At 43.8% G+C, this 24980-nt stretch overlaps 1 protein-coding gene and 1 pseudogene across 7 annotated transcripts in view; both read right to left on the reverse strand.

Moving 5' to 3' along the window:
- Window positions 1–11207, reverse strand: part of LOC308345110 (heat shock cognate 71 kDa protein-like) — a 78345-nt pseudogene extending 67138 nt beyond the window's left edge. The window contains exons 1-2 of the transcript in view: window positions 9641–11207; window positions 9256–9404 (exon numbers count right to left, since the gene is read on the reverse strand). The product of the transcript in view is annotated as a heat shock cognate 71 kDa protein-like (transcript). The remainder of the gene's footprint in view (window positions 1–9255; window positions 9405–9640) is intronic.
- RCAN2 (regulator of calcineurin 2) overlaps window positions 1–24980 on the reverse strand; it is a 266382-nt gene that overhangs the window by 161058 nt on the left and 80344 nt on the right. The gene's annotated exons all lie outside the window — the stretch shown is intronic.

Genomic DNA, 24980 nt, shown 5'->3' on the forward strand with positions numbered 1-24980 from the left:
AACTACAGCCCCCTTCGGTGTAGTTGAGTGAGAAAATGTATGCGAAATGGACAGCAGGGTTTTGGGATCTCATGGCAGCCATATGAATGGTGGGGAGAATGAGAGTCTCTGGGGACAGCCCTGAGCAAAGGAAGTTGAGGCAAAGGCCAGCCAGGCCCCCAAACCACAGCTCCTGTGTCAGAGGGGGGAGGTGGGTTCTGGGGGCACAGGCAGCCTGACACACCCCAGCTCCATTTCTCCAACACCCAGACTTGGGCAAGTTTCACAACCGCCCTGTGCCTCCATTTCCTTGTTTGTGACATGGCGTTAATAACAGTACCTGCGCTTCACCAGGGGTTGGAGGGAATGATTCGGGTCACAAAAGGAAAGTGCCTGGCCCACAAGGAGTCCCCAGAGATGTAGCTGCTCGATGGCAGCTGATGGGCAGGAAGGGCAGGTGGTGTAAGAGCGTTGATGTTCTCAGCCCAGAATGTTCGGGAAGAGTTATGGTACCTGGCTCTGTTAGAAGCTGTGTGTGCAAAGGGTGGGGAGGGGGAGGTCTTTGCTTATGAGGTTGACATGAGTAGCAGAGTACACTGCCACCTCTCTCCTTCTTCAGGGGCAATCCGCTCTGCTCCCAGGGACACATCTCGAATCTTGAGAGCAAGAGCTACGGACAAGGCTCTCATTCTGTCCTAAGCAGAGCAGGGGCGAGATGGAAGGAGAAGCTCGGGGATTCACAGCTCATTAAACTACCAATCACAAGAGTATTGATTATTGGAAGATGTCAACTCAGAGGACTGCAGCAGGTCAGGGAGATGACAATACAGTGTTTATTATGCTTGCCGAGAGCACAGGCAGAGAGGAGGTGGGCACGGAAGAGGGTCCCGATGCAGTGTAGATTCATTGGCTGCGTGAACAAATGAACGAAAAATCAAGATTTAGGAAGTTTTCAATAGGGTAAATTATAGGTCAAAAATCTAGAGGCAGTAGAAAGGGGATACATGTCAAGCTTTGCCAAATGGCAGACATTTTACCTCATAGAAATAAATGCAACAAAGAATCAGGAGATGTCTCAAGGACAACAAGCTTAATAGTCATGTGATGTGACCTACACAGTATAGACTTGAGACATGTTAGGAAGGTCAGAGAGGAGACAGACCCCCGGACCTAGCCAGGGCCAAGCTCATGGAGTCCTGCCTTCTTCCGTGTTTGGACAATGCTCCGAACAGGAGGCCCACTGGTGCTCTGGCTGGTGCAGAACACTGTGAGAGTCTGGAAACTCTACCACAGCGGAAGCAACTCAGCGGACTGATCATTCTTCATCTGGAAAAAGAAAGAAGACTTAGGAGCATGAGAGCTGACTTGGACTATTTAAAATTTGAAGTGCCATCAAGCAGACGATGAATCAGCTTTCTTATTAAACGGAGCACGTACATATTGAATGTCTCTATGTACAAAGTACTCATCAGACAAATAGGGACTGCTCACCGCTTCTGTGCCAGGCACTGTCCTAGATGCCTAGATGGGCAAGGGTCTCTGCCTTCATGAAGCGGGCATGGAATGCATAATGGGAAAGACAGCCAATGCGCAGGTCAACAGAGAATAATTTCTGGAAGGATCCAAGTGTATGTGATGTGTGCCTCATACATTTGCCTTCAAGTCTAGTAGGATACGCTGCTTCTTCGTGGTTCTGTTAATGAGATAAAGATAGACTGTAGTTCAATAAGAGGAAGAAATTTCTCCCAATAGAGAATGGACTCTGTCAAAAACTAGTAAATTCTATCATTGGAAACATGAAAAACAAAACCTATGCGGCTATCTTTTAGGGCTGTTGTGGGGAACTGCTGAGTATGAGTTAAAAATGGATCAGTGGTCCCAAGAACTTTGGATTTCCTAGACCAGTACAACTGAAAACATGGCAGGTGGGAACACAGAATCATCCAGTTTTTATATTCCTAAGTACATTAATAGAAACCCTCCTATTGTTAATGCCTTCTCATTTAAAAAAGGTCATTTTTTTAAGGACTTACAAAGAGAGAATGACACAATATCAGAATAAAAAGTTCTCTAAGTAAATTTGGTTATATTAAAATTTCATAACATTGGCCTTACTTTTCTAATTTTGCAACAGACCATCAAAAATCTCATCGTCAGCCTGAAATAGTCCAGAGCCTGGAATTTGAAAACAGAACCAGATGACCTTGAAATTCTTCCTAATAGTTTTCCAATGATTATGCACTACCACAATTTAGTACATTTGTTTAAGCGTGGGGTTTTGGAGCTGATGTCTGAATTTAAGGCCATGGCTCAAACGAGCTATAGGAAAGCTATTAAACTTTCAATTTCGACTCCTGTGACAATAGGGATAATAACATTACTGACTTGTGCTGTAAGAATTCACTGAGGGGCACCCGGGTGGCTTAGTCGACTGAGTGTCTGACCGCGGCTCAGGTCATGATCCCAAGGTCCTGGGATCGAGTCCCTCTTGGGGCTCCTTGCTCAGCAGGGAGCCTGCTCTCCCTCTCCCTCTGCCTGTTGATGCTTTCTCACTCACTCGCTCTCTGTCTCTCATAAGTAAATAAATAAAATTTTTTAAAAATCCACTGAGATAATGCAAACAGAGCACTCAAGGCCGCAAATGGAACACAGTAATTGTTCAATAAAAACATAGCAACTGCCTCTTTTTGTCAGATCTTGTGTCGCAAATGGTGAGGTAAGGGGCATTTCTTAGGGATAATGGGGTCAGTACACAGCATTTTCTAAGTACTTGAATTTGGCATGAAGAAATAGATCGCCTTGTGGTGCCTTGGTGGCTCAGTGGTTGAGCATCTGACTCTTGGTTTCAGCTCAGGTTATGAACTCAAGATCGTGAGATCGAGCCCCAGGGCTGGCTCCGTGCTGGGCATGGAGGCTGCTTCGAATTCTCCCTCTCCCTCTGCCCCCCTCCTCCCACCGCTCACCCCTACTTGTGCATGCACATTCTGTCTCTCTTGAAGGAAGGAAGGAAGGAAAGAAGGAAGGAAGAAAAAGAGAGAGAGAGAGAGAAAGAAAGAGAGAGAGAGAGAGAGAGAGAGAAAGAAAGAAATCGCCTTCTTTAGCATGTATACTTGAAACCCTGCCCCCTATTGCCAGGGAACCACACAAGCATCACAGCTAGTTCCTAAAAGGATGGTTTTCTCTTCCTCCTCCACGTTATTCATTTCCCTGAGCTCCCACCTCTGCCTTCTGTTGCCTACCTTCTCTGGCACTTACTGGCTTCTCCAGTGAATGCCTGACCCCTTACTACTTTGTTTCTTGCCTCTTGGAGCCTCTTCCATATTCTTTCTTTTTTTTTTCTTTTTCTGCTTTATTTTAGCTTGTCTTTATTTGTCGAGTTTGTGGTGGTTGGTGGAGCCTCCTACATTCTCTCTTCCACCTGCCTGTTTTCTCCCCCATCTATCAGCGGTATGGCTGCCCCTCAGCTCTTCTCTGGTCTGCCTGCTGCCACCCGCAGTGTGGCCAACATGGTTAGCAAGCTTCCAAAGCAAAGCAACAACTCTTGCTCCCTTTCTCTGATAGGCAACGGAACATGTCTGAACGCTGAGGAAATGCAGGTTCTTAGGCTTTCGAGTTCAAGTCCGAAAGCTAAGTGACATGGCAAGATACTTATGTCTGAAAGCTGAGCCACCAGTCAGCCCTCCAAGGCTCATGCTTTGTGACAATACCTTGCAGTGTCTATGCAAAAGGATACATTGTTCTAACAATAGCTAATGCTTCTCTTGTTTGGTAAGGAAGTGACACTGTGTTGTTATAAACAGTGATCAGATTTAAGTCCTTGACAGGTGCTGAGCACCCTAGAATTCAAGAACTCAGTTCGTCAGCAGCAGCAGTCAATCTAGACAAAAGAGTGCCAAAATGAGGTCTTCATACACAGGTCTTAACCGACAGACGTCAGCGGAGCATCCATGATTTGGCATTTGCGTAAATTAAAATGTGCTGAATAAGTCCTGCATTACTTTTCATTAGTGCCTATGCCAGGTCCACATTCATGACTTATTAGTTCAAAAGGCAGCTGGGCACACTAGAAGGAGAGAAGCGTGGTGCGGTATAATTCTTGAACACAGTCCAATGAACAAAAAACTGGTCCCAAAGTTAAGACATTCAGAATCATGCTCAGATTTCTTACTATAGACATGGGTTATGTAGACCTGATTCTTCGGGATCTTAATAGGTAAGTGGAAGTTCCTCCCTGCCTGAGATACTGTTAGAGGTTATTTTTCTTACTCTTTTAAATTTTCTCTATAAAAAGTAGGTCACATGGGACCTTGTGGGATACTGTAAGACCTTTTGCTTTTATCCTTAGTGAGACGGGAGCCAGTGGAGTGCTGTGAGCAAAGAGGAGAGAGGATCTGCCTTACCTTGTAAACAGGACCTCTCTCATTCTTGTGTGGGGATCAGAGCAGAAAAGGAAGACTATTTAACAGGCAATGGCAATAATCCGGGTAAGGGATGATGGTGGCATGATCTACCAGGGCAGAAGCAGTGAAGATGGTGAAAATGGTAGGAATCATTTCTTTTGAAGGCGCAGTCAATGGGGGCTCCTGGGTGTCTCAGTCGGTTAGGCGTCGGGCTCTTGATTTTTGGCTTAGGTCATGATCTTAGAGTTGTGGGATCAAGCCCCGTGACGGGTTCCATGCTCAGTGCAGAGTTTGCTTATGATTCTCTTTTTCCCTCTCCCTCTATCCCTCCCACCCCACCCCACACATGTTTGCTCTATCTCTCAGATGAATAAATAAATCTTCAAAAAAAAAAAAAAAAGGAATAAATGAATTCCCTGATAGACTGGTTGTGCTTTGCAAGAAAAAGGGAAGAGTCATGGATGACTCCAAGACTTTGGGCCTGAACAACTAGAAGGAAGAGTCGCTCTTTCCTGAGATGGGGAACATCTGAGAGAAATAAGTTGCCAGGGGTGGTGATAGGGTGGTGGTAAAAATGGGTCATGAACTTGACTTCAGATAGGTAAACTCTGAGAGGCTTTGACATAAGTAGGGACACCGAGGATCAAATAAAGATCCAAGATGGGATCTCGGAGCAGAGAGACAGGTCAGACCCATGGATCTGAAGGCCATCACCGTGTCCATGGTCCATACACCGTGGGAAGGGATGGGGCTTGGGAGAGAAGAAAGGTAGATCCAAGGCTGAGTCCTGAGCACTTCTGCTTGAGGTTGAGGAAAGGAAGAAAACTCAGCAAAGGAGCAAGCTCAGGCCTCAAGTAAAGTAGAATCCCAAAAACCAGATGGAGAAAATATTGCAACAAGGAAGGATCAGCTGTGTTAAAGGCTAAGCTCTTAAATACATGAAAAAAAAATTATATATGGAATCAAATTCTTTTACTCCCCTCAAAATAAAATACATCTAATATTAATTACACATTTCAAATCAAAATCTCAAGGCTAATTCTTCAATACCCCTATGCCGGACTATTTCAAACACCTTTAATAACACATAACTACAAATGAAATCGATGACAAGACGCATCCCTAAGGCTACAGAGACGGACTTCTCTCATCACATCTCTGCTTCCTTTAGCATCTTCTGTGGGTTGCACAGTCATTTTTTCAATTGAGGAAGAAACACTTCCCTTACTGGGGATGCCACATTCCCTGGGTCAAAGACTCAGGACTGTGACACACTTCTTGATCTGTCAAATTTAGTAGCAAGATGTGGGATCTGAGCACTGTATTTCAAAGCCCATTCTGCCCAGATTCCAGATGAACAAGACGGTTCCTTTCTAATTGTTTTCTTCTGTGTGCTATGTCAGCAGGGTCCCTATGCCCAGTTCTTCCAGCTAGAGTTCGTTTCATACATTTCCTAGAATATATTTCTAGTTATGCCTTAAACCATTTTTTTTTAATCATAAGCTTACTTCAACGTTTTATCCCCTAATTTAGGTAGAAGAAATTTTGCACTTCTAACCAAGTGGCAGCCAGTTTCTTCTCCCCACCTCAATTAGATTCACCAAATGTCTTTGTTCCCTGATTGAATTCCACATGCTCTCCCTGTTCTTCTCGTCTGGATCTTGGCCATAGCTCTAGAATCACTTTTATTAACAGGAGAAGATTAAATTGAGGGTCTGCTGGGAGCATTAGAACCAAGCGCAGATTGGATTTCTTTATTCCACCACATAACACTGAGGGTTACTGCCACGGGGTTTGTTAAAATGGGGCTCGGAACCATAAAGGAGGCACAGCTTACCCTGAGTTAGCTGTGAGGACACCACACAAAAGAGCTATGGACCCAGAGATGTGGGCTAAAGGAACCATAAAGGACAGTCCATAACGCCTCATGCGTTCAAAAGACATTTACTTGGCACCTTGGCATGGAGTCAATGCCTGTGCTCCCCCAAAATTCATATTCTGAAACCATACCCCCAAGGGGATGGTATTAGGAGATGGGGTCTTTGAGAAGTAATCAGGTCAAGAGGGTGGAGCCCTCATGAATGGGATTAGTGTCCTTTTAAGGAGAGACCCAAGAATTTGCTCCATCTCTGCTCTCCCCCATGTGAGCACACAGTAAGAGTACGACCATCTGCAAATCAAGAAGGGGATCCTCGCCAGACACTGGATGTGCCAGCGCCTTGATCTGGGACTTCCCAGCCTCCAGAACTTGTTGGTTGGTTAAGCCATCCAGTCTGTGGTCTTTTGTCCTCGCAGCCTGAGCTAAGACAACCTGCCATCTGCTTGGCACTGGGCTGGGCGCCAGGCAGGACTAAGATGCGGTGGCTTCCACGGGCATGGCTGAGCTGGTCCATTACAGCTGTGTCTATTCTGATTGGTCAGTCATTGTTCCTCACGGGCTGTTACATGGACAGTACGATCCCCGATGCTAGAGGTATTAAAGTGAATAGGATACATTTCTGTCTTTGAGGGATTTTTGTTTGTTTTAATGATTTCCAAGAGACAGCTCTCCCTTCCAATCTCAGTTACAGCAACCTGGGCTGCCAAAGTAAACAGTAATGTTGGATACACTTCCCAGGCTTGTGAAGTTACTCTGTTTAACAAAAAATGCCCAAGTATGACTTATATAAGTACACTTATGTCACATTCTAAAACTGACAAAATTATAGAGATGGGAAACAGATCAGTGGTTGACAAGGGTTGGGGGTCAGGGGAGGCCAGAAAGGATCACCCACGGGAACTCTCGTCTGGTGATGGGACAGTTCTCTACAGAGATTGTGGTGGGTACACAAATCTCTACAAGTGAGAACATTTCATAGAAACACACACACACACACACACACACACACATACACTGAATATATGTAAAATTGGTGAGAGCTGAGTAACCTCTGTAATCTAGTATAGTACCAGTGTCAATTTCCCGGTTTTAATAATACACCCTAGTTAAGTACAATGTTACCTTTGGGGAAAGCTAGAGAAAGGGTACGTGGGATTTCTCAGTACTATTCCTGCAACTTCTTAGGAGTCTATAATTATTTCCAAAAAAAGTAAGAGAAAAATCACATATTCATTCATTCATTCATTTGAGACAATAATAATAGACCCTTTATATGTAAACAAATTGATGTCCTATGATATTTAAAAGTTTCCATTTTAAGTCAACCCTTCTGTCCCAAAGTACCAATAATAAACAAGTAATTTTTGGTGATCACCTAAGCCATGCATCCTTATCTAGCTATGAGTTATCAATGTCATATCTTTATATAACATATTTGATTCATAAAATTAGTATGTGCACAAATCTTTTAAATTTTGCGTTCTCAGGGCGCCTGGGTGGCTCAGTGGGTTAGAGCCTCTGCCTTCGGCTCGGGTCGTGGTCCCGGGGTCCTGGGATCGAGCCCCACATCAGGCTCTCCGCTCCGCAGGGAACTCGCTTCCTCCTCTCTCTGCCTGCCTGCTTGTGATCTCTCTCTCTCTCTGTCAAATAAATAAATAAAATCTTAAAAAAAAATTTTTTTGCATTCTCTTTCATATAGAAGGTCTCATACTAGGAAAATATCCTACGAGTAAATACGCTCATTATTTACACGCAACAAAACTTAGGAATAAGTACATTTACCACAGCATAGTTTATGACGGCAGAAACCTGGAAATAATATAAATATTCAATTAAGAACATTCTGACAGACAACCAGAATTGACAGACTGAAGGCAATCAAAATGTTATTGTAGAAGAATACTTAGTAATCTGGAAAGCTGCCCTCAATGTTTGGCTAAGTGAAAAAAAGTCCTTAAACAGGGTAAGAACAGTATGTATACAATGTATTTGCAGAGGGAAACAAGAGATATTTAAATGTTAATGGTGATTTTTCTCTTTGTGATGGCATTACAATGGTTCTTTTACTTTTTTGAATTACTTCAATTTTCTAAAATGTCTACAGTGAATATTTATTACATTTGTAACAAATGTAAAATGAAAAAAAATAATGCATATACTAAACCCAGTTCAGTATAGACTAGTGTTTTTCAACTGTGGTGAGTGGCTAGAATTCTAAAGATGTATTCCAAGTGGTCCGTGACTTACGACTATGAAAATTTTCAGTGTGCTGTTTTCATTAAGATGTCAAACTTAACCTATGATATAGACATATTTTGGATAGTCTGAATGATCATGGTGTATTAGAGATGACCAGTGCCCATTTTGCATTTATTTTTATGTCTGCAACATTGACAAATGCTACTGCTCTAATTCTCACAGATTAACGAGAAAAGAAACAGAGTCAGATGTAACAGGCAATGTATTTGCAGCTAGTAAAGGCCACGGCCCACTGCACAAATTAGGGTTTGCAGAATTTCCAATAGAGAAAGTCCTAGAGAATACCAGGCATGCCAAACTTGAAAGAACTTGTGTCAGCATTCAATACCCCATTCACAATGTGATCAGTGATTAAACTGTAGCAAAGAGTATCATCAGTCACACTAAATTAACCAGTGTTTTATAGCGCTTGTTTCTAGTTTTTTATTGTATTTGATGCTTTCGCCTATGTGAAAGCAATAAGCATAGGGATCTTGTGCCTATTTGTTTGATTTTCTGGTGCCAATTTTAAATACAGTTTTATTTAAGACATTGCATTTTCCACTTACAACACAGTGCTTATAAAGTGAAATGTTTATTTCCTTTCCCTGCACACATATTACATATTTAAGAATGAAGAATGCCCAGTTTATTTGCTATAGCAGCTCAACTTTAAAACGGCCATGGAAATTGCTACAAATTTGGGTCCTAACATTGTTCAAATGGAGCAATGCTAGACCTCTTCTCAGGTTGGCTTACCCAACCTCTTCAATGGTGGGCCCAGGGGAGGGAGGCAGCACCAGAGGGAGGGGCTCTACCCTCAGGAAGCCCACAGGCATTCCTCCTGGCATGCCCTGCACTCTGGTACAGCTTGGTTAGGATGGGATGCACACTTTCTCCAGCTCTTTCTGCTGACATTAAGATTCTTCCCTCTCGGGGCACCTGGGTGGCTCAGTGGGTTAAAGCCTCTGCCTTAGGCTCGGGTCATGATCCCAGGGTCCTGGGATCGAGCCCCGCATCAGGCTCTCTGCTCCGTGGAGAGCTTCCTTCCCCGCTCTCTCTCTCTGCCTGCCTCTCTGCCTACTTGTGATCTCTGTCTGTCTAATCAATAAATAAAATCTTAAAAAAAAAAAAAAGATTCTACCTTCTCTGCAGTCTGGCTCTTATCAAGGCAGTTGGAGACTCCATTTATCAAGAATCTTCTGTCTGTCCTCATTGTTGACTTTACCCTGAAGTTTTCATCTTCGACAGTTGCTTTCATGTTAACTGGATAAGATTCAAGGCCATTCTTGGAAGACACCTTGTCCCACTGCTTGTCCTCTTCTGCTTTGTACTTCTTAGCTCCCTGAACCGTGTGCTCAACGCCTTCCTTGCTGAAGCAGCCTTTGCCACTAGTGCTAGTAATCTCGTCCTCTTTTCCTGAACTCTTATCCACAGCAGACACTAAGGATGCCATTAGCATTAATATCAAAAGTGACTCCAACAGAGGGAGCATCACGGGGGCCGGGAGGTATGCCTGTGAGTTCAAACTTGCCAGCTAGGTCGTTGTCCACAGTTAGGGCACATTCCCATTCATAAACTTGAACCAGCACACCAGGCTGGTTGTCAGAGTAGGTAGGGAAGGTCCTCATCTATTGATGAAGACATTCATGACTTTTCCAACGGTTTCAAAGCCAAGAGAAAGAGGAGTGACATGCAACAGCAGGGAATCCTGAACACTTTCAGATCTGCCTCCAGACAGGATGGTGGTCTGGACAGCTGCACCATAAGCAACAGCCTCATCAGAGATGATACTCTTATTCAGTTCCTTTCCATTGAAAGAAGTCCTTTCCATTGAAGAAGTCTTGCAGAAGTTTCTGAATCTTGGGGACATGGGTAGAACCACCCATCAAGACAATATCATTGTTTTGACACTTGTCAAGGTTGGCATCCCAAAGGGCTTTCTCTACAGGGTCCAGGGTGCCACGGAACAGGTCAGCATTTAATTTTTCAAACCAGGGACACATCATAGAGGCATGGAGGTCAAGTCCTTCATACAGAGAATCAATCTAATACTGGCCTGGGTGCCGGAAGACAACGAATGCTTAGCACACTCGCCAGCAGTCCTGGGGTGACAGACCCCCGCTCATTCTTGTGGATGGTCTTCCTATGTTTGCACTTGAACTTTGCAATAAAATGGTTGGCCATCCGGTTGCCAAAGTCTTCTCCACCTAAGTGGGTGTCTCCCGCTGTCGATTTGACCTCAGAGATCCCATCTTCAATGGCAGGGATTGAGACATCAAAAGTGCCACCTTCTAAGTCAAAGATGAGCACATTCCTTTCAGCTCCAACTTGTCGAAGCTCCTGTGATTTTCTTTATCTTTGTCAAAACCACAGAGGACACCTCTTCTTTCCCTTAGACCTTAGGCCTGCCAGCATCATTCACTACCATGAAGGGCCAATGCTTCAGATCAGATTGGACAGCAGCAGCATTGAATCTGTGTCTAATCAGGCATCTGACATCAGAAACTGTGTTGGTGGGGTTCACGGCAACTTGATTCTCTGCAGTGCTGATCAATGGTTTGGTGGTAGTAAAGACGACGGAACTTGCAGTGTGCAGTTTCCCTGATTGCTGGCAATTATTTCCACTTTCCCGTGCTGGAAGACACCCACACAATCTTGGTGCCAAGATCAATGCCAGCTACAGGTCCCTGAGAGGTAGTTTCTTCCATGTGGGCCCTGCTCAGCTTGCAAAGAAAACAGCAATCCGGAGAGCTAGCACGTAGCTCAATGAGATCCTGTTGCCTATCGAGTTTTGTGCTGTATTCACTTAAGGACCATATTGTGAAAAATATTAAACTGAAGTCAAGAAAATCTTGTTCTTTTTAGAAGTGCCTGCACACTGTCCAGGTTTGAGAAGCACTGTTCTAGAACCAAAAAGGCTCCCCACGCACGAACGCAGTAGCTTTAGAAGCAACATAAACTCAGGACACTGAGAGGTCCCTTCATCTCATGCACTGATGCTCCTAACAGCATGTCACAGAGAAAGGGATCCAGTTCACAAGCTGGTGGCTGTATTATTTGGAACCTCAAATACATTCTTCTTACTCACAGAAATTACATTAAAAACCATGTTGGGATGCCAGAGTAGTTGACCAAAGTCCTTTTATTTATTATTTAATGATTTTATTTCTTTGAGAGAGAGAGAAAGAGAGAGAACAGGAGAGAGAGAGACAGAGATTATGAGCAGGGGGCAGAGTTAGAGGGAGGGGCAGAGTTAGAGGGAGAAGCAGACTCCCTGCTGAGCAAGGAGCCCGACGTGGGACTCGATCCCGGGACCTTGGGATCACGACCTGAAGCAAAAGGTTGATGCTTAACCGACTGAGCCACCCAGGTGCCCGACCAAAGCCCCTTTAATATAAAATGCTCCTGGGCCAGAAAGAATGATGTGTCCTGGGGTCCATTTTAAAAGACAAGTTTTCCTTTCCTTTTTTATTAGGCCAGGAAACATTTTATAGCAGAGGTTTGGGGCTACCTGTCCTTATCTTCTGCTTCATTCTAGCACTACCTCTTCCCCAAATCTAGCAACTCTTCCTCTAAAAATACTCCCTGCTCCAAAACAAGTACTCTCATACACAGAATCGCTCACAAGTTTACAAATAGCTTCACATGGCCTGTCTTCCTGACTCCTCATATCACAGCAGCCTGATAAATAAGCATTAAAATTGTCATTTTGTGGAGAGCAAAACTCAGTTTCAGAGAGGTCGGGTAGCATTCCTGTGGTCAAACAGCTAGAAACAAAGTAGGCCTGAAGTATAAGTGTTTGACTCCAACACCCAGAGTTTTCTCCTCCGATCTCTGGTAACAACTCACAACTATTTTTCTTTCCTAGATCCTTAGGAGGGAAAAAATGTTTAATTAACAAAAATTGCTTCAAAATGGCTAATAAACCCTTCACGCTCTAAGATATCTGCATTTTCAAAGCGGAGAGCCCGGCTGCCAAATCTGCAACACGGAGAAAAAGATGCATTCGTTTCCTAGGGTTGACAACTACCACAAACTCTGTGGTTTAAGACAATAGAAACACATTCTCTCACAGCTCTGAAAGCCAGGGGCCAGAAGTCAAGGTGTTGGCTGGGTTTGTTCTCTCTGGAGGTTCCAGGGGACAGTCCCCTTCTATGCCTCTCTCCTAGCTCCTGGGACTGCTGGCCATCCTTGGTGTGTCTTGGCTGGTAGACACAGCACTCCGATGCCTGCCACCAAGCTTCTCCCCCTCCCCTCCCCTCGCCTCTCCTCTCCTCTTCTCAGGACACTTGTCATCGGACTTGGTGCTTACTTTAGTCAAGGATGATCTTACCTTGAGATCTTCAACTTAATTATATTTGCAAAGACCTTTTTACCAAATAAAGTCCCATTCACAGGTGCTGGAGGGACTTATCTTTGGGGGAGGGGCACAGTTCAAACCAGTACACAAGGGCAACTGCAAAGTGAACTTTCTCCGTCATGGAATACCGAGGCAACTCGGCAATCCTCTACCCCACCAATTATCTCCTAGCCAAAACAAACATCCTGCATCTGGAAGTTTCCTCCAGTCTCTGGATTCCACCTCTAGTCTTTGGTTTTCCGTGTTTCTGTATTCTGCCTAAACTGGAGTTTCCCTTTTTCCTTGCCCATTTATATGATCACCTCTGCTGGGAGGCCTGCCTGGCTTTCACTGATGTCTCTACCTGGCACGGTCTTCCACTCTCCTTAGCATTTACTAAAACCCACTGAGTCCAGGCCTCCTGGGAAGCTCATTCCCCGCTCCCTCTCATCCTCAACTACCATTTATCTTGGACCAGAATGTTAACACTGCGGAGACATGACCGGTTGTTCTTAGAGGTGAAGGCAGCCTGGCCCCCTGCCTGGGAGTCAGTATCTCTCATTAGTTCCTGACAGTTTTGGCTTTTCACTGCTTCTTTCTCTTGCCCCTGCCCTCACATTAGCATCTACTTCTGTGGTCTAGAAATCCCAGGGCATTTTCCATGCCCCACCACAGGTAGGGGAGACCTAGGCTAGGGCTCCCAGGTCTACTATCCCATAGCAGTGGGGGACAAGGTGGTGCTAGCCATACTCAAGAAAAAAAATGACCAATATTTGTAAGAAAAGAAAGGTTTCCTTCTGCCTTGGACCCTGTTCTCTACAGCAGACAGTGCTTCTTAAAATATACCGTCCACTCAATCGACTGAGCCCCCCGGGTGTAGACTAAATGAAATAGGTCAATCAGAAAAAGACAATTATCATATGGTTTCACTCATATGTGGAACATAAGGAACAGCACAGAGGACCATGGGGGAAATGGAGGGAAAACTGAAGGGGAAGAAGTAAGAGAGGGAGACAAGCCATGAGAGACTATGGACTCCAGGAAACAAACTGAGGGTTTGCAGAAGGGGTGGTGGGTGGGGGGATGGGGTAACTGGGTTATGGGGATTAAGGAGCACATCTGATGTGATAAGCACTGGTGTTATATGCAACTAATGAATCATTGGACATCACATCAAAAACTAATGATGGATTATATGTTGGATGATTGAATTTAAATAAATTATATATAATAAAATAAAAATTACTAAATTATAAATTGTAAGTTAATTTAATTATTAAAATTAAAATTATTAAAAATAAAAAATAATTGATTAGAGATGCCTATCTATATCTACAGATATAGACATACCTCCTCCACGGACCACCCGAATGAGAAACAACCTTGATAGTGGTTAAACACGCACTTTTCTAAGCCCAATTCCAGGCCACTATAACAGAACCTCTGGGAATGGACCCAGAACTCTGTTTTTTAGCAAGTTTCCTAGTGGTTCTCCCATACTTTAGATTCTGAGAACCACCTCCCAGCACAATCACAAGTACACAGCACAGCCATGCTTCCCGGCATTAAATCAGACAAAGCTGTTCCCTCACCGAGCCCTGCCTGCAGCATGACAGTGTCCATAGGTTCGCATCAGACCCTCAGGGCTCCAGAATCACTTTTCTTTCCTCCATTCTTCCCATCTGGGCAGGAGCCGGCACACCGTCTGCTCTCTTTCTGCTTCCTGTTTGGGGACTGTCTCCCATCCCTACTACTGGGCCATTTTCAGTGCTCCCAAGTGTCTCCTGACAGTCTGAACTCTGGAAAGGAGGTAGAGATTTGGGTGCCTTTCCCCACGAGCTCTCCTTGTCCAAGGTATTAAGAAGTGCGGAGAGAAAAGAGCACAGCAAGAGACCCCCCCCCAGACCTTTCCCCAGGAGGGCATGTGCCTGCTTGAGTCTGACTTGCGTTGCGCAGGAGGCTGGCCTGGGCTGCCTCCGTCTCAGTGGGATCAGGTGAGTTTCAAAGTCACTCGTGAACTGTGCAAGCACAAGCAGTTGGTGTCAATTTCATTTCTACCCTAATGTTTCCCGTAAACTTTCCGAATCCGCCGCAACCGTTAACACATCTTCAGTTACGTGGCAAACTGCTTTCACTGTCAATATAAATACAGGAATTCATTGGTCAATGAAAATTCTAACAGTGAAATCAGAGGTCTTTCTTCCACTCCCAGGAGAGCCCCGGAGAGGTAAGACACATGAGCTTTCACCCTTATCATGAGATGGCGACAAGCATTTCCCCATCAAGCCCCTAGACTCCGAAGCTTCCGAAAGGCAGAGCAGAGGCCGGGCGGCAGGGCTTGGTGAGCGGGGCGGAAGGCAGAGCTGGCTGCCCAGACAGTCCAGGCGGCAGCAGCAACCGCACAGCGTGTCTGAGCCTATGTACAGAGGCACGTATAAATACACACATGTAGAAGAAAGCTCTTAAAAACAGTGCTTGTTATTTGGGAAAATAGGTAATGTGGCCACTAGCCTGTTAGGAGTGAATGCTACCTGAGGAGCTCAAGTAGCAGAAGTTTGAGTACAAAACCCCAAAGGGCTAGATTTAGCTCACCAATAAGCATGTGGTTACCAAGCATTTATTATGTGGGAAAAAATATTTTACATGTGTGTTGTATGTCTAGATGTGTGTGTGTGTGCCGTGATAAAAAAATAATTCTGCAAGGCCTGGCTGCTGGGTAGTTCTCGACCTTGGACGTTTAGCTTTTCCAAGGCCTGCTGGCTAGATTCGGGTTACTGGGATGTGCCATCAAAGAGCAGAACCTAGAATATATTTTTCACTCCCATCTACCTTTACCTGCTCCTACACTATTTAAAACAGAGTTTCACACGAAGTGAGTTATTAACAGTAGCAAAAGTCTGGCATGCACAAAAAGTTTACCCAAAACTCCCAAGATCATGAGCAGAGAGCAAGTGTTCTGGGCCTCTGAGGTGGGGACTGGCCACTTGGCATTCGTGTTTTGGGGTGGTGGGGGAGGTATAAGCTTCGAGCAGGTGATTTGCCAGAGCGATGTGATTTCTCTTCTGGTCACAGACCATGTTGCTTGAAATATCAATCTTTAGACTTTCATAACCACTAAGTATCTATATCTAGGGTGCTATATAAAGGTAATTTGTTATGAAGTTAGTACTTAAGCATGTTTTTATGTTTTTTGGGATCTGCTTATTCAAGCTGTCCTTGAAACCCTACTCTTGTCAACGTTCACCCTCCGGCCAGGTCTGGAGTACATACTAGCTGTATATTTGATTCTTAAATGTGGGTTGGAATAAATTATTCCACAAGTTGAGTACAATCCACAACATAAGTATACTTTTAATGTAGTTCAGAAAAAATTAGTATACTTTTAATACATTGCGATAACTGGGTAATGGGCATTAAGGAGGGCATGTAGTGAGATGAGCTCGGGGTGTTCTATGCAACTAATGAATCATTGAACATTTCATCCAAAAACTAATGATGTACTACATGTTGGCTAATTGAAGTTAAATTAAAAAAAAAAAAAGTAGTTCTTTGGTACACATCAAATACATCGATTTTGAATCTACCAATTCCTTTCCAAACGTAATACAAACAAATTGTTAGAGGTTAAATGTAGCACAAATGGAAGGTAGTTACATGGAAGGCAGGGTCTAGGAAATCTGAATTATATGGCACTAGGCAGACTGTTTACGATTGCCGTATCCGCTTCCCCATAGAAAGCTGTAGAAAAAAGCCTATATAACCTTTCTAAGACTGTACCACAGCTCTCATTTATGTTTCTACATGCCAGGATAAAAGCACTTCCCTAAATTCTAAGCAGTTCTCTGTTCTAAAGAAAACCAGTTAAAATCTCATGAATGTATTGTCAAAATCAAGTAAGTGGATGCCAACGATTTTGCGATGTAAGATGGCATACCAATACATTTAATCTGCCAAGAGTCACACTACCATCTTGCAACAGGCTTGGCAAATGTGGATGTAAGGGTCTCCACATATACTCGATGTGTAAAAAAAAAAGATACATTATCCAGTTTTCTCAGATAAAACCATTGCTCCAGAGGTCATTAAATTCTGGCAGATTTTTCTTGGACCATTCTCCTTTCTTTCTTAGGCTTCAAATGTGCTTCTTGAAGGCATAACCCTTTAGTCCAGTCCTCATTGACCACTCAGCCCTCACAGGCATTAAGGATTATGATGGGAGACCGGGGACAGCTGTTTGAGGTTTATAGCAATGTTAGGGAAGATTTTCTGTGCCCTCTTTTTGTTAATGTTTACAAATGACTCAAGAGAGAAACAGGTCTTAGTGCTCCGCTTTTAGTAACCCCTTTGCTTTAACATAAGTCGTTTGTGAACACTTTAAAAGACACATTTTACAGTTTTAGAGGCTACTTCCTTGAATGGGTTGGCTATAAATTATCAGAGAACTTTCCGTGTAAATAATAGCACTTTAATTCCTTCCACTTTATGCTTCATGCTCATCATCCTATGTTTCAAAAAACCAGGCAAGTAGCTGATGATTTCTCTGAAGTAAAAATCACAGTATTTCTTTTGAAAACTAGATATACAATCAGCTACTGGGGGATTCAGTAACAAATATCCTTTGCTGTCTAATAAAGGTAACAGAAACCTCTAGAACGGACCCTAAAATCCTGAAGTCTGAGCTCCTGGAGCATGGGACTGAGATTGTACCGTGTCCCAGGGTCAGAAAAACATTCAGTGGTTCTTTTCCTCATCAGGTCTTATCAGTGGACTGTTTGGAAAAGTACTCATAAACTCCCACGGGGGTGGGGACACCGGCAGAGGCACTGAGGGAGAGAAAAGCCACCATGCAGAAACAACACGGTGAGAGCTCCCTCTGAGCACCCTCAGCATAACCAGATTTACATGAAACCAGGCCCAAAGCTCATGCAGTCAGGAGTTAATGGCAGTATACACTTACTTTTTTTTTTTTTTTAACTACATCTTTCCTTATTCAGGTAGCAAGCACTCAAATACAAAGATCTCAGTGGAAATGAAACTTGGATTTTTCATGAGAAACAAAGAAAGTGATGATTTAAAACTTTTTAAACAGTTGCTTTATCAGGACACGTGGGTGGCTCAGTCGGTTAAGCGTATGCTTTCGGCTCAGGTCCTGATCCCAAGATTCTAGGATCGAGCCCCACATTGGGCTCCCTGCTCAGCAGGGAGTCTGCTTCTCCTCTCTCTGCTCTTCCCGCTGCTTGTGCTCGCTCTCTCTGTCTTTCTCTCTCAAATAAATAAACAAAATCTTTAAAAATAATAAAAAATTAACAGTCGCTTTATCTAAATCCCCAAAGAATTCCAAGAACTCTCAGGCATAACTCCCATCTTTAAAAAGTCCACATTCAAACAGTAGTAAGAACAGGAAAATACAACAATTTGATTGTTGAGAAGAAGGAAAGCATTCTTGCTGCCAGGAACTGCTTCATGGACAGAGCACTACACCTTGAATATAAACGATTTTTTTTTCTTTCTTAGGTCGGTTCCACACCCAGTGGAGTTCAAGCCCCATGTTGGAGCCCAACATGGGGCTTGAACTCGTGACCTTGAGAGCAAGACCTGAGCTGAGATCAAGAGTCAGAGGCTTTACTGACTGAGCCACCCACGTGTCCCTTGAAGGATAAAGATTTTTAAAAATATCCATGGGGTTTGCGGGGAGAGAAATCTACTTCAAGATTGATAATTGTTTAAAAAAAAAAAAAAAGGAGGGCACCTGGGTGGCTCAGTGTCTTAAAGACTCTGCCTTTGGCTCAGGTCATGATCCCAGGGTCTTGGGATTGTGAGTCCCGAATCCGAATCCGGCTCTCTGCTCAGCGGGGAGCCTGCTTCCTCTTCTCTCTGTCTGCCTGCCTCTCTGCCTGCTTGTGATCGCTATCAAATAAACAAATAAAATCCTTAAAAAATAAATAAATAAAAGATTGATAATTGTATATCATTTTATTTTGTAGGTGTTAGTATTCTATTTGGTGACAGGGTCAGGATATATGCATTTGTCATAAGTTGTTAGGTGATTTTATGTTCCACCAAGTCTGGAAACCCGCATGTTGACCTACAGCTGTGGTTCTCCGAGTACGGTCCCTGAGCCAGCGGCATCAAAAGCAGCAGCTCCTGGGAACCCGGCGGACCTGCTGAAGCCGAGTCCCGAAGAGCGGGGCTTGCAGCTTTCAACTAGAAGCTCCCTGAGTGGGACTCGGCTCCGGTCTGGAGGAACACCGGTCTCCAGAGAATGGCCAGAGTCCCCAAGGTGTCTCCTCTGGCAATTCCAGGAACTTGCAATGGCTGGGTGGTTTAACAGTACTCAACGAAAAGAAAGGTGAGCTGACCCGACCTTACAGAGGGCCAGATGCTCAGAAGCATGCCTCTAAAGGGAGAGAGAGGGAAGAAGAAGAAGAAGAAGAATACTGATGGAGGACTGTACAAAAATTAAAACCTGAGTGTGTCCCAAGAAGCATAAGAAGAAATCAGAGATTAAAACGGAATGGTACTAGGCGGCCCTGAAACGGCCCACCTGTAAAGAAGTAGCTTTGGTTTTTCAAAGTCATCAGTCCGCTGGGATTGAGATTTCCAAAATCCATGATTATTCCGGGAGGAGGGAAGCTGTTTCTAAAACAACTTCTGAGGCTTTTCTATTTGGAGTCCTTCTGGAATCACAAGCGTTTTGTTTCCTAGGCAGCCTCTGTCAGATACCTGGAAGAGATCGCTTTCAGGACGATGTTCCCATTACTCCCCTACGGGCAGCTCCCACGGTGCTGCTGTGCATTACCTAGCCGGCGTACCTGTTTACAAGTTTAGAGCCAACCGGTACGGGGCGGAACAGCTGTGATGTCTGCAGGCTCTTGGTGGCAACCTGCCACAGACGGTACCAGCTGGTGAGCTGCTCAGATAGCAGCTCGGGCTCTCTTTGTCCTGCTACGGAAGATGGTGGCTAATGAGCTCGCATGTTAACCCGGCCTCCGTCTATTAGAAAAGCAGAGCAGTTTGGGCTGCCTCTCATGTGCTGAAGATTCTGCGAGGAGGGAGGCACGAGTCATTTGAATACTTCCAGCACTGTTCCTATTTCCGGTGATGGTGACAGATTGATGCCCAAGGCTACCACTAGGACTCCCGGTGCAGGCACCAAGGTTAGGGTAGAGCTCCTTGCTGCCAGCCAAATGGAGCAAAGCTGCCAGCTATGCAGAGAAGGAACTCATCTCCTTGCCCTCTCTATCTCGGTGCTCTAGGTGACCGAGTTATTCAGTCACTTTGAGTATCCTGATAGTAAAGAATATGAAACAGACTGGTTGGCAAGCTTGGCAAGGGAAGGACATTTCTACCTGGTTTGTTGTTTTTGCTTTTTTCCAACTGGAAGGAGTTTGGCCAAGAAAAATGCCACCCTCGTAGGGATGGCTAGCATCACGTTTGCTCCTGCACATTGCTTTTTTAATGTCGGAAAGTCAAGAGGAGCGAAGAAAGGGCCAGCCATCTCCTAAAATCCTGGGACTTGGGAGATGCTCCAAGGCTCATGAATTTCATAGGGTTATATCAAGCCACAAAAATCCAAACCAAGATCACATGCCATTAAGATGTCTTTCAAATTATCCTAATAGAATCGATTCCTTTATGCTGATTTATTTGACATTATCTTGGAGTTTTTAGGAACGTAGTTCATAAATATTAGGCATAGTAAAGAAAAGGAATAGTCTAAAATGATTTTCAACATTCTCATCCATTCCCAGAATCCTACAGATTAATTTGCTCATAGAATTGAGCAAATAAAGGCGCCTGGGTGGCTCAGTGGGTTAAAGCCTCTGCCTTCGGCTCAGGTCATGATCTCAGGGTCCTGGGATCGAGCCCCACATCGGGCTCTCTGCTCAGCAGGGAGCCTGCTTCCTCCTCTCTCTCTGCCTGCCTCTCTGCCTACTTGTGATTTGTCTGTCAAATAAATAAATTAAATCTTAAAAAAAAAAAGAATTGAGCAAATAAGAATGCAGTACTAAAAATCACATTTAGTAGGATATAGAAAAGTTATATAATAAAACCGAAAATAATATAACACACTTTGTTCTTACATTATTATTCTTCATCTTTCAAAGTTACCTTAACTCCTTTATGGGCTTCGAATACCACTCCGTCAACTCTGGCTACAGTCCACTTCCCATATTCAACTGACTTCTGTGGCTTTGCATTTCTAAAACATGTAGTATAGATGTTTATAACTAGACCCCTGACTTTCACTCTACAATGTTAAGAGAGGAAAGGCCAAAAAAATGGGGGCTGTGGTTTGCATCCATGAAAGTACTGGGCCATTTTCTCCAATCTCACTTTCTATAATAGGCTTTCAAATGAATCAATCGTTCATTCCTTTATTCTTTCACTATGTAAAAGGAGCCTACATTAATTTTTTACTCTCTCTTGAATTCTTAACCCATTGGGCCACCCATGCACCCCTCTCTCTTACAAATTTTTCTCTATGTAAACATTCATAAAGTATTTTGGACTGAAGGTTTGAAATAGCAGGTGATGTGAGATATATCAAGAATGGGTCCCATTCTATTTGAAATCCATTAGGACATGCTAATAAGGCTGAAGTGTAAACCACACTTAGAGTATTTGAAATGGTATGGCTCCACCTTCTGGCCACAAAGCAGAAAGGCATGCCTGGCAAAAAGTCAACCGGTTCTGGGACAGGGCCTGTTTTTTACCAGTGCAACCCCTTGCTGGTTACTGCAGTGTTCAAATATTTTCTGAGCACCTAGTCTGGGTTATGGTTCCAGATAAGAAGCAGGCTCTTAAGGATAGCTTGGAGAAAACAGGATTTTCTTATTCTGTGAAAAATTCAACTTTGTAGAGCAAATCTTCTTTGAATAGTTCAAAAGCACATAAACTAACAGTGTTATTAGGAAAATATTCAATGTTGACAAGAATAATATAATCTTAAGCTATTTGTCAATCTGTGACTTTCAAAGTCCTTTTGCATGCACCATGTTGGTCACCCTTACCTTTGGAGAAGTGGCTGGTGCACCCAGGAAGCTGGGAGGGGGAGGGGACTCACGGGCTTTGTAGCTCAGCAGGGATAGGTTTGCCTATCAACAACCCCACTTTTTAGCCTGCACCCATGAACAAATACCTGGAACTTTTGAAGATACTTACTTTAAATATCAAAGAGTAAGGAGAGCCTATGGTGGCTGGGAAGATCACATAGACTATACCGTATTTAAAAGTACACAGAGCACCCAGGGACAGATGAATGAACAATAAGGTACAGTAGTCCTCCCCTTGACCCACATATTTGCTTTCCACAGTTTCGGTTACCTGCAGTCAACTGAGGCCTGGAAGCAGAGGCTCAGAAGGTCAACAATAGCCTGATGCTACGTCACAGTACCCACGTCATTCCCCTCCCTTCATCTCATCACACGGGCATTTTTGTATCTCACACCAACACAAGAAAGGCGAGTTCATGATCAAATATTTTGAGAGAAGGATAGAGATCACATTCACACAACTTTTATTAGAGTACACTGCCTAATTGTTCTATTTTATTATTAGTCATTATTAATGTCCTCTGGTGTCTCAGTTATAAATTAAACCTTACTGTAGGTATGTAGGTACAGAAAAACATATTGTACCTACAAGGTTCAGTACTATTTGTGGTTTCAGGCATCTGCTGGGGAACTTGGAACAAATCCTCTGTGGATAAGTGGAGACTACCATACATACATACAGTGAAATATTATTCCGTCTTAAAAAGGAAAGACAGTCTGGTGCACATTGCAACATCAGTGAATCTCCAGGACATTCCACTAAATGAAATAAGCCAAAGGCAAAAAGACAAACATTGACATAAAGGAGAAACAAGGTTACCAGGGGTTGGGGAGAGGGAGGAATGGGGAATTTGTTTAACGGCTCTAGAGTTTCAGTTCTACAAGGTGGAAAAATTCCAAGAGATGGGTGGCAGGGAAGGTTGCACAACAGTGGGAGAGCACTTCATGCCCCCGAGGTAGACACTTACAAATGGTTAAAATGGTAAATTTTGTGTTATGTGTATTTAACAGAGGCACAAAATTCAGGAGAAACCTGACCCACAGTTAAGTGGCAGGTGAACAGGAGCTCCTAGAAGCTCTAAGAGCTCTCCTCTCCAGCTGCATTGCTGCCACTGATCCTTTAAGAATCAATGAGACGAAGCCGAGGGCTTTGACGCTATCCTCTGTGGCAAAGCAAGTTTCCAGACCTCTCCCCCAGACTAACTGAGGTGTGTATGTCCACGGGGATGTTTAATGTTTAGAAACAGTTTAACAGCTTGCACACCGCTGTAGGATATGCTATCAAGGAACACAGGGGTCAAGCCCACTAAAGGCAAGTTTTAAACTTTCTGGTGAATTTGAAAAGAACGTGTCTTCCATTGCTTGTTTCACTACAGGTGAGATAGGCTTTTTTTTTTTTTTTTAAAGATTTTAATTATTTATTTGACAGAGAGAGAGACAGCAAGAGAGGGAACACAAGCAGGGGCAGAGGGAGAGGGAGCAGCAGGCTTCCGGCTGAGCAGGGAGCCCAACGCAGGGCTCGATCTCAGGACCCTGGGATCATGACCTGAGCCGAAGTGCCCAACGACTGAGCCACCCAGGTGCCCCAGCTGAGATACGCTTTTAATATAAGAAATCATATCCAGCACCAAGGCTCTGACCCATAAGGAAACACGACAAACACCATTCTACGATCTAGTGGCTAGCGCCTCCCTCCACCATATATAAACTCAAGTTTTCAAAGGCAATGCCATTGGCGGAGTCCAGGAGATGGCTCATGCTATAAAATAGAGTCCTATAATTGTCACTTAGTCACAGATTAGGACTAGAAGATCTTAAATCATCCATACTAATAAACCAGACCAGATTTCATGAAAAGCCCAGGTCCCTGAGTAGAGTTTGGGTATCCCACTTGGTGTGTCAGGAAAGTCCTAAATCTGTGTTGCTCCTTGCAAAGGCTGGTGATAGAAGGACTGGAAGGTGGTGGAAAACCAGAGTGGAGGGAAGGGGGGACAGTGTACGTGCGGCACTTACAGAAGGTAGCCAAAACCTGCCTTTAGCAAAGCACCAAAGGGTTGGATGGGGTATTCAGTCAAGTCCCTTACTCACAAGAAGCTCCTCAAAAATTTCACTACAGGGTACTATGGTTCTCTACAGAATAAGCAAAAACCTCAGAAGGCCTGAATTAGAGACACGATTGTTGTTGCCCCCACCCCCAGAAAACAACTCAACAAACAAAAATATTAAAAAGGGTCTGTTAGAATGTTGCTCATCTATGTATCATATTTTCTGTTTAAAGGAACCCTTGGTGACTTTTTAATATTTAAATAAGAGGGTCAAATAACATTTATTTCTTATTATAATTATAGCTACTATTTATGAACACTTACTCTGTGTGCTTTTCCTACATTCTAACTCTCCTGACATTTGACATATGAAGGACCAAGGGTCAGAGATATTAAGGAACTTCTGCAAGGCCACAGTTAGTAAGTGGCAGAGCTGGGTTTTCAACCGGTCTCTGAAGCCTTTGCAATTATATACTGGATGGGCCCTGGGTCTTTAGAGGTCATTCTTCTGTATTTCAAAAAAAACTACATGGTTAGAGGAAAACACAGTTTTCCTCACCAGATTTAATTTCAGAGAGCAAAGACAGGGTCCTTTTGCTTTCTGCATCCATGCATCTAGTTCAGTGCTGAAACTAAGGAAATGCTGGAATCAACCCATTAACCAAAGGACTCCACACAACTAAATTAAAAGACTGTTACAAGAAAATACTGATCAATACTAATCAGGGGCAGTCACCTCCATAACCGTTCAATGAAAAAAAGTCATAGTCTCTGCCTTGGGAATATTTTAATGCTAGAAAAATATTTCCTACTAATGCCTGTGCTCAGGGACAAAGTGGTGTGACAGGTGGCAGTATGCGGGAGACCTGAAGGAGATGAAGCAACTGAGGAGGAAGGGAAGGCAACAGCAGCCTCCCTGGGCCCAGCACAGTGCCTGGTACATGCAAGTGCTCAGTAAACATGTAAGTGAACTGATCAACCAGAGCACAATAGCAGGTCTGCCCTTAGACAATAAGGGCACAGAAGCAATGGACCATCAAT

Source organism: Martes martes (assembly GCF_963455335.1).
Source record: "Martes martes genome assembly, chromosome: 6".
Classification (NCBI taxonomy): Eukaryota; Metazoa; Chordata; class Mammalia; order Carnivora; family Mustelidae; genus Martes; species Martes martes.